Source organism: Nyctibius grandis, chromosome 1, assembly GCF_013368605.1.
Source record: "Nyctibius grandis isolate bNycGra1 chromosome 1, bNycGra1.pri, whole genome shotgun sequence".
In the NCBI taxonomy this organism is placed as follows: domain Eukaryota; kingdom Metazoa; phylum Chordata; class Aves; order Nyctibiiformes; family Nyctibiidae; genus Nyctibius; species Nyctibius grandis.
Window position 1 is genome coordinate 109,646,224 of NC_090658.1, and position 15,364 is coordinate 109,661,587.

The following is a 15,364-nucleotide window of genomic DNA, read 5'->3' on the forward strand; positions in this document are numbered from 1 at the left end:
CTGGTTTTCCCAGTAAGAGAAATCGGTGTGTTTAATCTCCTTCCATGGTCTCTCTACTATCACTTCACAGAATTAGAACTTGAAGCTCAGCTATGTTGTTTTGGGGGACCATGAACATGTTTATCTCTCTTCATTTTATGGGTAATCTGAGTTCACCTGTTCAAAGTTAAAGACACTGGACACTAGCAAATAAGATTTATAAAGATTCTGCATATAAATCACATTTAGCTTATTGTGACATAAGTCATTATCCAGCACAAGAAAAACAGCTTACACTGTGTCATAAAAATAAAACAGACATCTCCCGTCTTTCATTCCTTGCTGCTTTTGACTATCCTTTGGTGGTAGACCAGTTCTTTGTTTTCACAATTCTGCTCTTGTGCAAGTCCCACCATCTAAAACCTCACTTCTATTCCACAACTCTGGCTTCTCCTTTGTTAAGTGGAATTTAACCCCTTTGCTACCTGAAGTCCTCTATCAGTCACCGAATCTGTTGCTTATTTACCAAACATCTGGAATTCAGACTCGAAAGCTGAGTTTGCCCTTGGCAATATCTCTTAGTCTGTGGGTTCTACAATTAAATCTATGGTTGCTGAAGTTTAGCAGCCCTCCATTGTTAGTCTTGTGTCTAAAGCAAGAATTTCTTCTGTATCCTTTTTTAGATTTTAGATCAATATGAAGACATTCAGTAATACAGAATATAAACGAGCCCCATATTTAAAACAGAGTGCACTCAGACCCAACTTTTACAGAGAACCTCTGGTATCAAGCAGAATTCCTAAATTATGTATTGATGCCTCCACAAGAATTTCTCATGGAAGAGACAGTCATAGCATGTTCTTTTCTATGAGCATTTTTACAACATGAAATAAAACATTCCAAGAAATCCTCTCCCAAGCTGGGTTTAAACTCAGCAGCTGGCTAGCCAGAAAACATAACACACACATAAACCTTATGGCTTAAAGAATCAGATTTAGCTAAGAGAAGAAAAGGCCAGAATTTGAACTGCATGGACTTTTATTGGTCTTAAGGTGTCTAGCATGCTAGCATAGACCAAAAAAAGTAGAATATTTTGGCTTAGCTTCAGGAATAACCTTCAGTCCCTCTCTGCTGTGTCTGTGATACAAGGCAAGTCTTGAAGTGGTTAAACAATCACCTAATCAGCTGCTTCACCACTGCTAGAAAAGTGAAAATAACTATGTCTAGCACAAAATTATTTTTAAAGCAGTTTATATACAGTAAATACAAAGGAAAACAAAGGCAAAAAGAAAATACACACATGTTCTTCATCAGTAAGGGAATTCATGTTCTTCTATATCAAGACAATGAACTGAAGATTACTGAGGAAAAGGTGAAAATAAAATCTCCATGGTGCCATTCATGACATTAACTTAGAGCCTTATGTCAATTCATGAAATCTATAACTTACAATAATCTACATCAGGAATGTGGTTCTGTTGCTAGTTTTGGATTCTCTTGTTAAAGCACAAAGACTGTTGAGATGGAATTATCTCAACACTGTAACTACTTCATGTTAGCTGAGAAGCACTTTAAGAAGTTTATTTTCAGAATGGATTCTGATTTGGAAACGCAGACATTCAGTTCTTAAAAAGGACACTGTCATGATATACTTGACAAACAAAAAATGTAATGGCATAATGAAAATTCAACACAAAATAAAAACCCCAAGAGGTTACTGTCTGCACATATGCTGAAAGAGAAATTATTTCCATGATTTAATAATTAGTCCATCTCATAAAGAAGGCTGATAATGGACATTAGTGAAACTGAGTTCAACGTTCGAGGTTTCTAATTAAAAAATGAGTCAATTCTAAAAAGTGAATCCCTTTTTTTTATATCTTTTTCTTCCAAGTAACTCGTTACACCGTGTCTGAAGCCCTATATCTGACAGAATACACTTGTCCCATTATCATTTCAAGGGTTACATTAAGTAAAACAAATAAGGCTGAACTGTGAACTTCCTGTGGCATTAACATAACAGTTTACTATATTCCTTTTACTAAGCATGCTGAGGCATGCAGTAGTAGTCAGTTTGTACCACTGAGCAAAACAAGGTGTGGGAAAAGAACCCACTGACTCAAGTTTCAGTTATATTGTACGGGGTTAAAACCTGTAAGGCCAGCACTGGGGTAGGAAATGCACTGTGGAGGACATGCAGCCTCTTGATGCACATGGAAATCAAGTTTTCAAGTAACTGGAACAATACCATGTCAAGTTTTCTCAGAAATATTTTTCAGAGAAAAGTGCTGAAAAGTTTGCTTCACATTGAGCTGCACAAGCTAATTGTTATTAACACAGTTGCTGCCATCATATTATTCTTCATTTTCATGGACAGTCAGTCAGCAGACACAAAAAAGTATTTTCAACCGCATATTCAAAGATATTTCTTTGTCACATATTATTACAGACGAATGTTGGCTTTAATATTTTATAAGGTGTGTGACGATTCCAGTGACTGAAATTGTGATGAAAGCTGATGGAAAATAATCAGCAGGTACAGAAGACTAAATCATTCTGCCTGAAGTTCTTTGCTGTGAAACTCCTTGCTCTTTTTCTATGTAATATTTCCACTAATATCAGTTGTAACTCTGCACAAGGTAAGAGCTCAGGATTTTTGTACATTGTTGAGGTGAATGTTTCCAGAAGTTATCTAAGATTTACGCAAACGTACACTCTAGGAGAAGTCAATGTTTCTTCTGGGTGGAAATCTCATTTAAATTAATGCAGCTTTTAGTTTCAGAAAAGGGTTCATTTTCCTAGTACACTGTTTCTTAACCTTTTCAGATTGATGATCCAGAATCAAAGGAAAAATCATTCATTATCTGCTCAGTCAGAATGAAATGCGTACATGCACGCAATAATAATCATATAATTTATTTGTGCGTTGGTTTCAAAAGATGGATTGGAAATATTCGATCTTGAAGGTCACAGTGTGTGGTCATAGAAAGTTCTTCTTTGCTTTTTGTTACAGCTGTGCTTTTCAAACCTTACAACCACTGATTTTTTTAAGACTTTCCCGCTACCTAGAAGAATTAAACACTGACTGAGAAACAGTAGCTTAATCTTGCATACAGAAGATCCTTTGATACTATATTGCATTTTGCATCTCACTGGTGTTCAACTTTACATCTAGAACTAGCTTCACCTTTTCCTGGAAAAGGGCAAAGATATTGACAATTCCCCTGTAGCACAAGGCTCCTGTTAGATTTTGAGCTGCAAGCTAAGGCATGTCTAGTTTTCCTTATAAATCAGTTGTCGGCAGAGGCCAGACTGACCATCTGAGCATGCCCTGAACCTGGGACTAAGGGACAGACCCAGGGAGTGATATGGTGAAAGTCAAATCAAGTTTGCAAACTGTCCACCCCAGGCTATACACTGCAAAACTTAAAACTGACCCATAAGATCTGCCACTTCAACTTTACTCAGTCAAATCCTTAGTAACTTAAATAAGGAATGAATGTTGAAATGTGCCCTTCTTTAAAAAAAAAAAATCTATATGTTTTGGTAGAAATCCATCATGTTTCTTATCATACAAAGGCACAAAAATATCTTTCTAAAATATAAAGTAAGCTAGAAGCTGCAGGCAATATTCAGGAGACATTACTGTTCAACTTAAAGAGATCAGCTGTGTATATGTACAAAGGAGTATTACAGTTGAATGAATACACAAACCCTAAGCATTGAAGAGCATGAAAATTAGAAGCTAAGGGAAACCACAGACAGTTCGCACTGTAAAAGAAATGTTCTCATTTATGACACCTGCTTCTAAAATAACATCTTTAAGAGAAAAGTGCTACTGCAGAAGTTAACATACAGCAAACAAAACTGACACATATGAACGATGACTCAAAACAGGACATTGCATGTATACACAAACGTGCTAAACAGCAAAATAAGAAAAATGGAAAAAAGAAGTGTGTATATATACAAACATATTTTTATTCAAAGTTTAATCTAAAATATCAGCATCTTCTAGGCTGCACTGACCTTACTTATATTGGTCCCTACTCCAGCAAACACTGAAGTCCTGACGTCTGTAGGACTAAGTAACATGCACTGTTGGCAGAGGAAATATTCACATTACCAATGCTGCATGCAACCTTATGTGTGTGCTGACTATAACCTTTGAGGCCAGCTCTTCCCTCCGAGAAAACAAATGAGCTTTTCATTTATTCAGTCATACTGGAGCAGGAAAGATGAGCTGGTCCTTATGTTTGGTTTTGTTTTTTAATCATAACAATGTAAAATGAATGTACAAATAATACCTTCTGCATTTGGGATTGCATCCCATTTGCGGAAGTTAAATCAGATTTTTTTTTTTTTTTTTTTTTTTTTTGGTTTGCACAACCCAGGGAAGTGACTCAGTAGATGAAAAAAGTGAGAACAGCAATGTAGTTTTGAGTACAGCTGTTTCCTGTACGTATGAGAAATAGAAACAGCTGAACAATGAATTTAATTTATTCTAAATATAAATGACAGGTGAAGGCCTGGAAAACACTTTTTTTAAAGAAAATAATTTATTTTCTTAGGATACGCCTGATAATATTTTTATTTTAAGACTTTTATTTTAAATTGCCACAAGATACTCTGCAAAAGAGTTGTACCAAAATTGAGATCACCATATTTCACACTTAGCTTATGTAAATCCTAGTCCTTTAAATATCCCATTCCTGATTTCAGTACAACTAAATAAAATAGGCAACTTTATTCCTTGTTATAGACAAAAGTATTTGGCTTACTAATGCCATATATAATCTTGCAAACTACACAAATATAAACTATACAATTCAGAAGAGTTGAAATTTAAATCTTTAAATATTTCAAGTATAACTAGACATTGAGAGCTTTCTCCGCAACTAAATCTTCAGCAGACACACTGGAGACAACTTTTGTTGTCTGCCCAAATGCAGGCAACATGAAAACACAGTAGCAACATGTTCAATATTGCTTGAATAAAACATACTGTAACTCTTTGCTAAAATCATGATACGCATCTCATCACTTTATATAAAACCCAGCACAGTTCAAGGATAATGCACATTGTGAATATACTAAACTTGTTATCCCAAAGAAATTAATGAGTAAAAGCAGACATGTTAGCCCAGTGAGAAAGATATTTTGAAATATTTAGGTTCATACAATCTCCAAATTTTGCAGGTTGTTTTGTTCAAAAAAATATCTAGTGTAACTTGCATATTTCCTTTTGATCTTAGAGTAAAAAAAGGTACAATATTTACAGACTATACAATGGAGAGTGACACCAATACATTTCCATGCAACTTGAAAAAGTTTTCATGAAGATAGAAAATCAAATCACTTCACTTTGAGAGTAGTAGCTAAAGCATAAAAAAAAAAAAAGGTATATTAACTATACTTGAATCAGGAGGAAGTTTCATACTATGACTGATTTTACCAGAACCTATTACTTAAATGTTAGCAACGAAGTTCACACAGGCACACAAATGTGACTATTCCTGAAAACTGAAAACCAAGATGCTGGCAAACAAATGGATCAAAGCAGAAAGATCAAAGACCTTGACCCTGTATTCACATAAAATTTTTCATACAGGACTAAAGAAAGTCAGCATTATGTCAATCACTTTAGGTCATAATTATGAATTATTATTATGTTGATAGCAGGAACAATAATCTATTGAACTGTTTCCGTGCTACATAAACAGAACAAGAAACTTTCTAATTTGAACAAACAACTGTGAAATTTTTATAATTAGCAGAAAAAGAAGCAATATTAAAATTAGGCAAAGTAGATTTTATTATGTGTTATTGTTTCCTTAAAAATGCCAGGATTACGTGTTGTGAAATGTACTTTGCTTCCTTAGACAACTTCAAGTTTTGTTACTGGAAACTGTTGGTCTAGTAAATACATCATAAGTACAAAAAAGTTAAGAATACAAGACTCTTGAAAGTCATTGTTAACAGTGGTAAATCTGCCAGTTTTCAGTGTGGATTACTAAATGGGAAGATTAGCGAAATGAAGATTAGCAAAATTCTCTGGAGTTATCAATATGCCTGTAATAGTTTTCCACTAGATACCACGGGAAATGTTCATATTCAGAGCCAGAACTATCCAGATGGAACATCATCAATATTAAGACATATTGCCAAGTTTAAGGTATTTTTCTGAACTACCTACTGTCTGGATTCTTTATTTTAACAAAAAAAAAAACACAACCAAAAAAACCAGACTTATTTCCCCCTCAAACCCTAACACACTGGTATTAACCAGAGCACAGAGAACACCAAAGCTGATAGTACCTGAAATAAATCCACCACTCTAATATTGACATATCTGAAAAAGCCATTTTTTTCCTCAAGGAAAGTAAGAGGTTTTTTGTTGTTACTGTCAATGATTTATTTATATTTCTTGTATTTCCCAAATTCTACTGAATATTTTATGCATTTTTATGAGCAAATACAAACAATTCAACAGTACCATTTGTTTCGATTTCATTCAGAACATTATTTTATTAAAAATGTTCATATAAATGTATATATTTAATTGATATAAAATATAAAAATAAACTTCTGTACGGGTAAATGAGTGACATATTCTAGCATTCTTGTAACTTTGCTAAAAATTTTGCACAAACTAATTGCTTCTCAGAGAAAGACAAAATTATGTTGGCATCTTAGCCTGAAAATCTAAATCAACAGTAAAAAAAAAAAAATCCTAATCTTCCAACACTTGGATTTATTGTCAGATAATATATAATTGTCAGAACATTCTCAATCTTCTGACACTTGGAGTCATGCAGTATCTATGCATTGGCTGAACTATTAACTGTCTAACTTAACAAAAGAACAAGTGCAGGAAAAAAAAAAGCTCAATGAGATACATCAAGAAATACGTCTCCTCTAAACTCTCCTTTTACATGGAACATTTATTTTACTAATTAACAGAAAGTCACTGTTCTAAGGTTGCTGTCACAAACTTGAACCCAGCAAGTCTAACAATGACCAACCACTTCTTGTGCCAGCTACTTGCAAAAAATAATGAGTGAATTTAATTCAAACTGTACATGCACACCACAGCCCAAAGATATCTGAGATGCTGAGGAAGAAGCTGAACTATCTGGACAAATTCTGTTGAAGGAAAGTGCATAAAGGAGAAAGAAAGTGGCAAAAGCACCAGAAAGTGTATGGCAGACTTTGCCAGTACAGGTAGATTCTGTGACCTTAAGAGAGATCTGCGAAAACACTTTTTTGGTCTACAGGTCTAGGTGTGAGAAGATGGTTACTTGAGGGCAAAGAAAATTTCTCCCGCTCTTCGAACCTTCTTTCACCCAGGACTTCATCATTCTTTGCAAGCATATAAAAGATCACTAAACTATCCCTAACTTCATTGCTAGTTCCTTTAAACTGGAACAATCTGTAAGACCCCGATTCTGGCTGCCATTGGTCACAAGGGATAAAAATATAAAGAATACCATTGTCTCTCTGCACTGATATCACTGGCTTTTCATACATTTTATACACTGTGAGCAATACATGCAGCACAGTACTGGTCTGGTTCTGTGGTGTGTGCAAAGACTGTCTCATTAGCAGTGGACTTGGTAACATTAGGTTTATGGTTGGACTCAATGATCTTAAGGGTCTCTTCCAACCAAATCGATTCTATGATTCTACTTCTCATGTCAGAGCAAGACACTTCTGTATGCCATCTCTCTGAGGGCCCTTGTACGCTTTGGATGGAAACCTCCACACAAGTTAAGATAACTGCAGTAAGTTCTAATGCACACCAATATGTATTTTTTTTGATCTACAGTTGCCTCACTGCATAAATATATTTGAAAAGACTCAGTCATCTAGATGAGGTAGGAAAGGGAGAACATTTCCAGTTCTTTCTTTGGAGGTTGACTCTTAGAAACTCACAATGCCTTTGCAGAAGGAATATGAAGATTTCCACAGCAGACAAGGCCAAAGGTTTGCCCAGTAGGGTATACAGTTTCTGACTACAGTAACTAAAAAGTTAATAAAAAACAAAGATGAAGAAATTATTTATAATAACCTACGCCTAAGGGATGTTTCTCTTTCATCGATTAAAAGACAGGTAGTTTTTTTGTTGATATAACATATGTCAACATATGTTGATAACAACTGGATGTCGCAACATTCTTACTGTTCACTGAAACATCCAGTGCTAATTGAATTTGAGGTTAATCTCCCAAGTCACTTTGTGGCAGCAGGTTCCACAATTGTATTTGCTCTTCCCAGTCATACTTGTTCTGCTTTTGAATGTTTACTTGGCCTGGATATATTATGAAACTGGAATATGGAAAATGGGATGCATCATTTATTTCAGTATTAGGAAAGTGCAGTAAATGTATTTTGTTCTTTTTTTTTTTGATTGGTACCTTCTCTAAATTACATGGAACAAACCATCTCAATATTCATTCATTTGGGATTGCTCCTTAAGTATCTTGGCAAGTTTACTATATATCTCTAGATTCTTAAACTCTTTGCTATTCTACTTTCTGGTAGTGGTGGGAAGCAAAGATTCAACACAGTATTTCAGGTTACAGTAGTTCTAGTATGCACAAGTGGTGTTTTAATATACTGCATTGTATTTTCCATCTCATTCTTTACAAATATTCATATTTTGCTTGTTCTCTTTAACTATCGTCCTAACTAGAGGTCTTCACCAAACTGTTCATAATGAAGCTTGAGTCTTCTTTCCATGTTGTTAAAGTCAGTATAGATCCCAGCAAAGCAGAGAAGTATCGTCACTCATAGCCTTTGTGTATATTGGTATATTTTACTATGCATGGTGAGCCAGACTTGATTACTAAATGCTGTGGAATTGAAAGGACATTTGCCACATAATATCTCTAGTAGAATGAGATATGAATACTACAGTCTGTATGTAGACTGCAAGATCAAGAGGTACCAGATAACAGAGTGAACAATAGGTAGAACTGCCTACTACCTACTCCACAGTCTTTGCATAATTGCTCAGCATATTCTACCGCTCTCATAACGCATCAGGAGCTTCTAGACAGAGAAGCTTATTTTCATAACGGAATACTTCTAAATCAATTGGAAATTGCTATCATCAGCACCATAGTAACAGGAGAGAAAGTTTAACGCTTACAGCAAAGTTAACCTGGGTTTTCTCCCCAATGGATATCCAAACAAAATCCTACACATAGCCACCGGTTTTTATCTTAAACTGCTAGGAACCCAACAAGCCTGTAAGACCATCAACAGAGGGTCAGATCAAAGGCCAGTGCTCTGAGTGTTCCATCCCCCATAACCGCCTGTAGTGGACACTTGGAGAAATGCATTTTTCCATGCTCTCCCTAGTTTTACGAGAGAAGTGTCTAAGGAGAAGCAGTGCGTAAAATGATGTTTTATGTGGATCCAGTAATCTATAGCTTCTAGCAGCTGAAGGACTTCCTGAAACAAGTTATATCTTTATCATTATTTTCTTCTGTTGAAACAGGCAATAGACCACAATGCTGAACAGAGCCAGACCTTGTGTTAATTCTTTTCAAACTTCACTAGAAACACTCCCGCTCAGTGGTATTCCTTTATAACACCACATTTTCCAGATCTGTGTGTTCAGATAAAGCTTGTGCTGTCAAAGAATGTGTAGAGGTGTCTATTTTTACAAAAGTTGAAAAGTACTGGTATCATACAGGACTGCCCATTTATCTTTAAGAAGGAAAGAAACAGAATAATCATAAAATACAGAGATGAAAGTAATGAATAGAAACAGTAAGTCACAACTGGAGCTGTGGAGGATATTAAAAAAACCTGGAAGAAAAGCTTCCGTTTGCATAGGCTTTAAGAAGACAGTGGTCTACTGAAATCTTAGCTGCCACCAAACTTACTTGTTTGCTGCTTTGATAATATAGAAAAATATATTTGTTAATACAGTCCTTTCAAAAACTTCTGTGAATAACTGCCAGAAGTTAGAAAGAACAGAAACATCTGCTTGAGGATTAATGGGGGTAGCTGTTCCTGAAACTTCTGATGACTACACCAGCCTTTCTAACAGAGTATGCTGGCTGTCACAAAGATCAAGCTAGACATGTGTCTATAACATGCCATCCTCACTTAAAATCCGAACAGGAAAACTAAACCCAACCCAACAGTGTTTACCATGACAACATAATCTGTCAACTGCAGATCACTTCCACAAAGGTGACTGTTGTCATCTGTCTGAAAACACGTCATTGCTGCTCTTGCATTTCCAGAAGATAGAGTAGCTCAAAGTAGCTACACTAATGGGATTTGCTAGACCACTAACTTTGCCTTCTGCAACTTTAGTTTCCTCCCAGTATAAAACAGGCCTCCTGGTCTTCAAACATCTCACACTGACAGGAATGGCATCTGACATGCTTGTCAATAACACAGAGCAAACCCATGACTTTTGAAACAGAACACATAAGCCTTTGCAGCTCATACAAAGGACTAATTCCCAAATAAAGACCTTAGTGTTGTCCAACTCATTCTCTTTAGATGGGCTGCAAAGGAGAACACATGAGACACCTTTATCTATGGAGCCACAAATTCCACAGGCAAAACACTGAAACATGAAACTGTATTCTGATAATGTATATCTCCCTCCCATGCCTGATATTTTTTCACTCTATAAAACATGCACCCACATGGTCTCACACCTGTGCAACAACGTGTATGCAGATAAATGCACTTGCTTTCTGAAGTGCAGCACTAACTGCTAAAAACTTTACAAAGTGCCCCCAGCAAAGAGCTCTGTTTTACACAGTATTAATTTCCTATTACACTTAGATATACTGGTAACCCAGGGCAAACTGCTGGTTTTGAAAGGGGAGTGATGGTTAGAGAAAGGATGAAGCATCACGAGAACAGTGAGGACTGCAGTTGACCAATTTGACAATCAGAATTTGTGGCTTGCAATACACTTCCACTCTGCCACCTTTCTTATTGAAGGTAGAAGATATTGTTCAGGAACTCACCACTAGCTGCCTGCAGATTTTTCAATAAATGGCATAAACAGCTTCAGAGGAACTCAGAAGCGGTAAGATGTGAAGCCTTGTCTTCCTCTCTCTCAAGTCAGAGAGATTTCTCCACATCTACTCTTTCATGAATGAGTCTCTGCTTACCACTTTGGAAATTAATATAGGAGGCCCATACCATGGCCTATCTGTCCTATAATTTTGCAAGTTCATCTTAATATACTAAAGTGCATTCATGTACTTAGGGAACTTTGACTTTTTCTGAAAAGGAGGAGGAAAAAAGGAACCCGGAGGCAAATGGTATCTACTATTAACTGATGTTCTTTGAATTTGTCTCAGTTACCAAAAATGCAAACTACAAGCCAGAGTATCTCAAATTTCTGAAGAAGGCTACAGAGAAAAGTCAGACATTCCAGTTAAAACATTGCAAAAAGTTGATTTTTTAATTTCTTCCCTAGTTTTCTAAGTAACTCAGTTAGTTTACAATTAAACCATAGCAAAATTTATAGAATGTTCCAGAGGTAAATGATATTTTTTGCGGTTTGAGTTGTTGGTTTTTTGGTTTTGATTCACACAACAAAGATGTGGTTTCTTTTAGAATGTCCTTCTAAAAGCTAAAGTCATATCTATTGAGCAACTACTTCTTCATCACAAAATCACATTTAAGACTTCTGTAAATGTTCAGTATTAGATCAGAAATTGTGCTAACCTGGCAAAGAAAAAACTTAAGATTCTAAATCTTGTCACTAATCTAAGATGACATTAATGTCAGTATTTTTAAAATTGAGGCAGAGAATTAATAATTAGCATGCCAGTAATACCGTACTTGAGGGGAGAGTATGGTGATCCAGGAGACATTCACTCCTGGGAAAGTTCATTTCTACTCAGCTAAAAACTGAACATATTGTTCTTGAGGACTGTTCCTACAGCAATACATATAATTATCTTTTGATTGTGGGTTTTAGTCATATAAATGTCAAACATTTTTATTATCGATTTTTTTTGGAATTTCCTTTTTACAAAGTCCACGTACATTTATTAAAATTTGCAAAGATGAATAGGTATGAAAAAGCAGTAATGAGAAGAAAGGAGAATTATTGTTATAAAGCAAGCATAGCATGTAATAAAACAGAACTAATACAATGCATAACTTTAAAGTTGGACAATCTTATCATGAAAGGAATATCTCATGAAAGGAAAACACTTCTCTTATTTTCCGTTTTCATATGTGTATGTGTGCTATTATAAATTTATCAAATAAAGGACAAAGAAAATGAACAAATCAAGAACTGACTGTTTATTAAAGGAATGCGAAGTCAAAACAAATCTCTCAAACAATTATTTCTCAGTAGAGAACAAAGGAGAAGCAGATAATTAATGTTTAATTTACTGAGTTATTTCATTAGTTGCAAGGTCTCAAAGCCTTTCACTTCCAGGCTTCATCTCTTAATAACTTCTCCCTCCTAAATTTATAAAACATTAAAAGTTTAAATTGTTTTTCAGAAACTGTTTAAGACATAAAGCTGAACATCTTTGGCAACAGCCTAGAATCTATAATTTTATTTTTTAATTAATATACTTTGCTCCAGCATTTACATTTGCTATTTCGGACTATGTTTCTTCAAACAACTCCAAATCAACAATGGTTGATTTGAAACCAAGGTCAGCTTTTTGACATTTTCTTTATAACAGCACCAATGTGTGCTGGTTTTAGCTGGGATAGCATTAATTTTCTTCACTGTAGCTAGTATGGGGCTATGTTTTGGATTTGCGCTGAAAACAGTGTTGATGACACACGGATGTTTTCTTTATTGCTGAGCAGTGCTTACATAGCATCAAGACCTTCTCTGTTTCTCACACCACCCCACCAGTAGGCTGGGGGTGCACAAGGAGTTGGGAGGGGACACAGCTGGGACAGCTGACCCCAACTGACCAAAGGGATATCCCACACCATATGACGTTGTTCTCAGCATATGAAGCTGGGGGAAGAAGGAAGGGGGGGACGTTCAGAGTGATGGCGTTTGTCTTCCCAAGTTACCGTTACACGTGATGGAGCCCTGCTGTCCTGGGGATGGCTGAACACCTGCCTGCCAATAGGAAGCAGTGAATGAATTCCTTGTTTTGGTTTGCTTGTGTGCACGGCTCTTGTTTTACCTATTAAACTGTCTTTATCTCAACCCACGAGTTTTCTCACTTTTGCCTTTCCAATTCTCTCCCCCATTCCACCAGGGGGAAGTGAGTGAGTGGCTCTGTGGTGCTTAGTTGCCAGCTGGGGTTAAACTATGACACTATGTTAATAAACACATAAATTAGAGAGATTTTCCTCAATAATGGCCGGCTTTAAAAATCATAATCTCATTACTTCAACGTTCATTTAGGTAAATTGTGGGTCTCACCTTGGCATTTAATTAGTCACTTGGAAAAAAAACAAACAAAACAAACCATCAAACACCTTCACATGGGCATGTATTTGCACTGCATAACAGTTATTGCTTAATTATCTTTATTTCAGAAGCAATATTTATTCACTTCACCTGCTAAAGAGTGTTAGCCTCACACAGTTCTCTGTAAATGTAATATCAAATATGAAAACATTTTCTCATTTCCCTTTTATGTCCAATCTCTGTTTTACATCCTCAAAGTGTTGTCCTTAAATGTCTCTTCATGCTCTCTCTTAACCGAAATTAGTTTGACAAACATGGAAAAGAGTAAGAGGTAAATATTTCAATTTTTGCTCTAATGTAATATTTGTCCTTTAAGATATTTCCTACCTGGAGCATGTACTGTGCTTTACTCAGCTTAATTCAATTCATTTTTGGTATCTAACACAGGGAAGAATGTCTTTCATTGCTTCTCATCATTTGGATACAATTTCAAATCTATTGTACATGTGTATCATTTGAGTCAAGTGTTCACCTCTAGTTGCTTTGAAAAATATTAATAGGAAAACACGCTCACCTTCAGGCTCCCCACAGAGTGTACACTGTGACTCTGCAAAGAAAAAGAGATAAATTACAATTTATTGATTTTAAGATCTGTCATAATCACAGTCAAATATAACAAACCTTACAGAACTCAAAGTTAGCATGAAAAATACAGTTCTATTTTCATTACCCATTTTTAACAGCTGCAACATAACTTTCAAAAAAAGAACTTTAGCAGGAAGAATTTTAAAATAGAACTATATAAATGTCTAGTTACATTTCTATAACTATCACCTTCATAGTCTCCCGCTGAATGCATTCATGTAGCAGGACTTTATGCTTCCAGATGACTTTTTTGTATTTGTAGATGTACAATACTGCAGTGACAACATCACTCAAATAAAAAGTTTAAGCCTCCTAATATTTTATTATTGGAGGTAGCAAACAGTAGTAGTGACAGAGTTATTATATTCCTTTCTCATAAAAGACTTCCAAGTCCTCCCAGGCAAGAGAAGTGAAACAGTCAATGTAAATGCGCAGTTATACTCTGTAAAACATTCAAATATAGAAATGAAGGAAATAAAACTCCATCATAACAAACAGACCGTCTCTAAATATATAATTAATATTTTATTCACACACCACTATTTGGAAGTTGTCTGTCTTAAAAATAATTTTGCATAATGTGCAAATATATACACACGTGGAGGAAATATTTTACAGTATCCCTTGAGATTGAGCTGCTTCAGGTGTTAGTATTAAGCTGCAGAAGAAAGCTTTGTTTAGAATCCAAATACTAGAATCAATTGAAATCACAGGGAATGTAATAAAGTTGGCAGATAATTCTGATATACTGGAAAAAGTCCTACTAGAAGACAACACAGTATATTTTAAATTACAAATCTCTGAAATCTCCATTTTAACACTGGGCTGAAAAATTACATCTCTAACAGCAACAAGTGTGCTGACACAAAGATATATATATATATATATGCAGGCATACACACACACACATACGCGTGTGTGCACGTGTACACATTTTTATATAAATTCAGTACAAAAAGCAGTTTAACATGCCTGGTTATATATAAGTCCAATACAAAAGCTTGCTGAAATTATCTCCTGCCTTGAATGACAAATAGGAGATTGGACTTCAGCTGTGATCTTGACTCGAAGGCAAAAAAAGCCAGAAACGTAGAATACGAAACACATACACTGAGTAGATTGACCTTTATAGTGCCACTGTGTCATCACCAGTTATTCAGAAGTACTTTCTCCACACAGATAAGAGGCTGTCTCACAGTAACCCGCTGTTTTAATGGTACTTGACCCTACATCTTTCATATATTTTAAAAACATTAATCATTGTTTTTTTACTACTGCCAGAGGTTGTAGCATGCATGAGGGAAAGGAATGAGAAAAATTATGTTTGTTCAGGCAACTCTGCTGCTGATA

At 35.5% G+C, this 15,364-nt stretch overlaps 1 protein-coding gene across 1 annotated transcript in view; it reads right to left on the bottom strand.

Moving 5' to 3' along the window:
* DLGAP2 (DLG associated protein 2) overlaps positions 1–15,364 on the bottom strand; it is a 427,755-nt gene that overhangs the window by 263,360 nt on the left and 149,031 nt on the right. Inside the window, exon 2 of the mRNA XM_068396649.1 lies at positions 13,944–13,976. The gene's annotated coding sequence lies outside the window, so the exon portion shown is untranslated. The remainder of the gene's footprint in view (positions 1–13,943; positions 13,977–15,364) is intronic.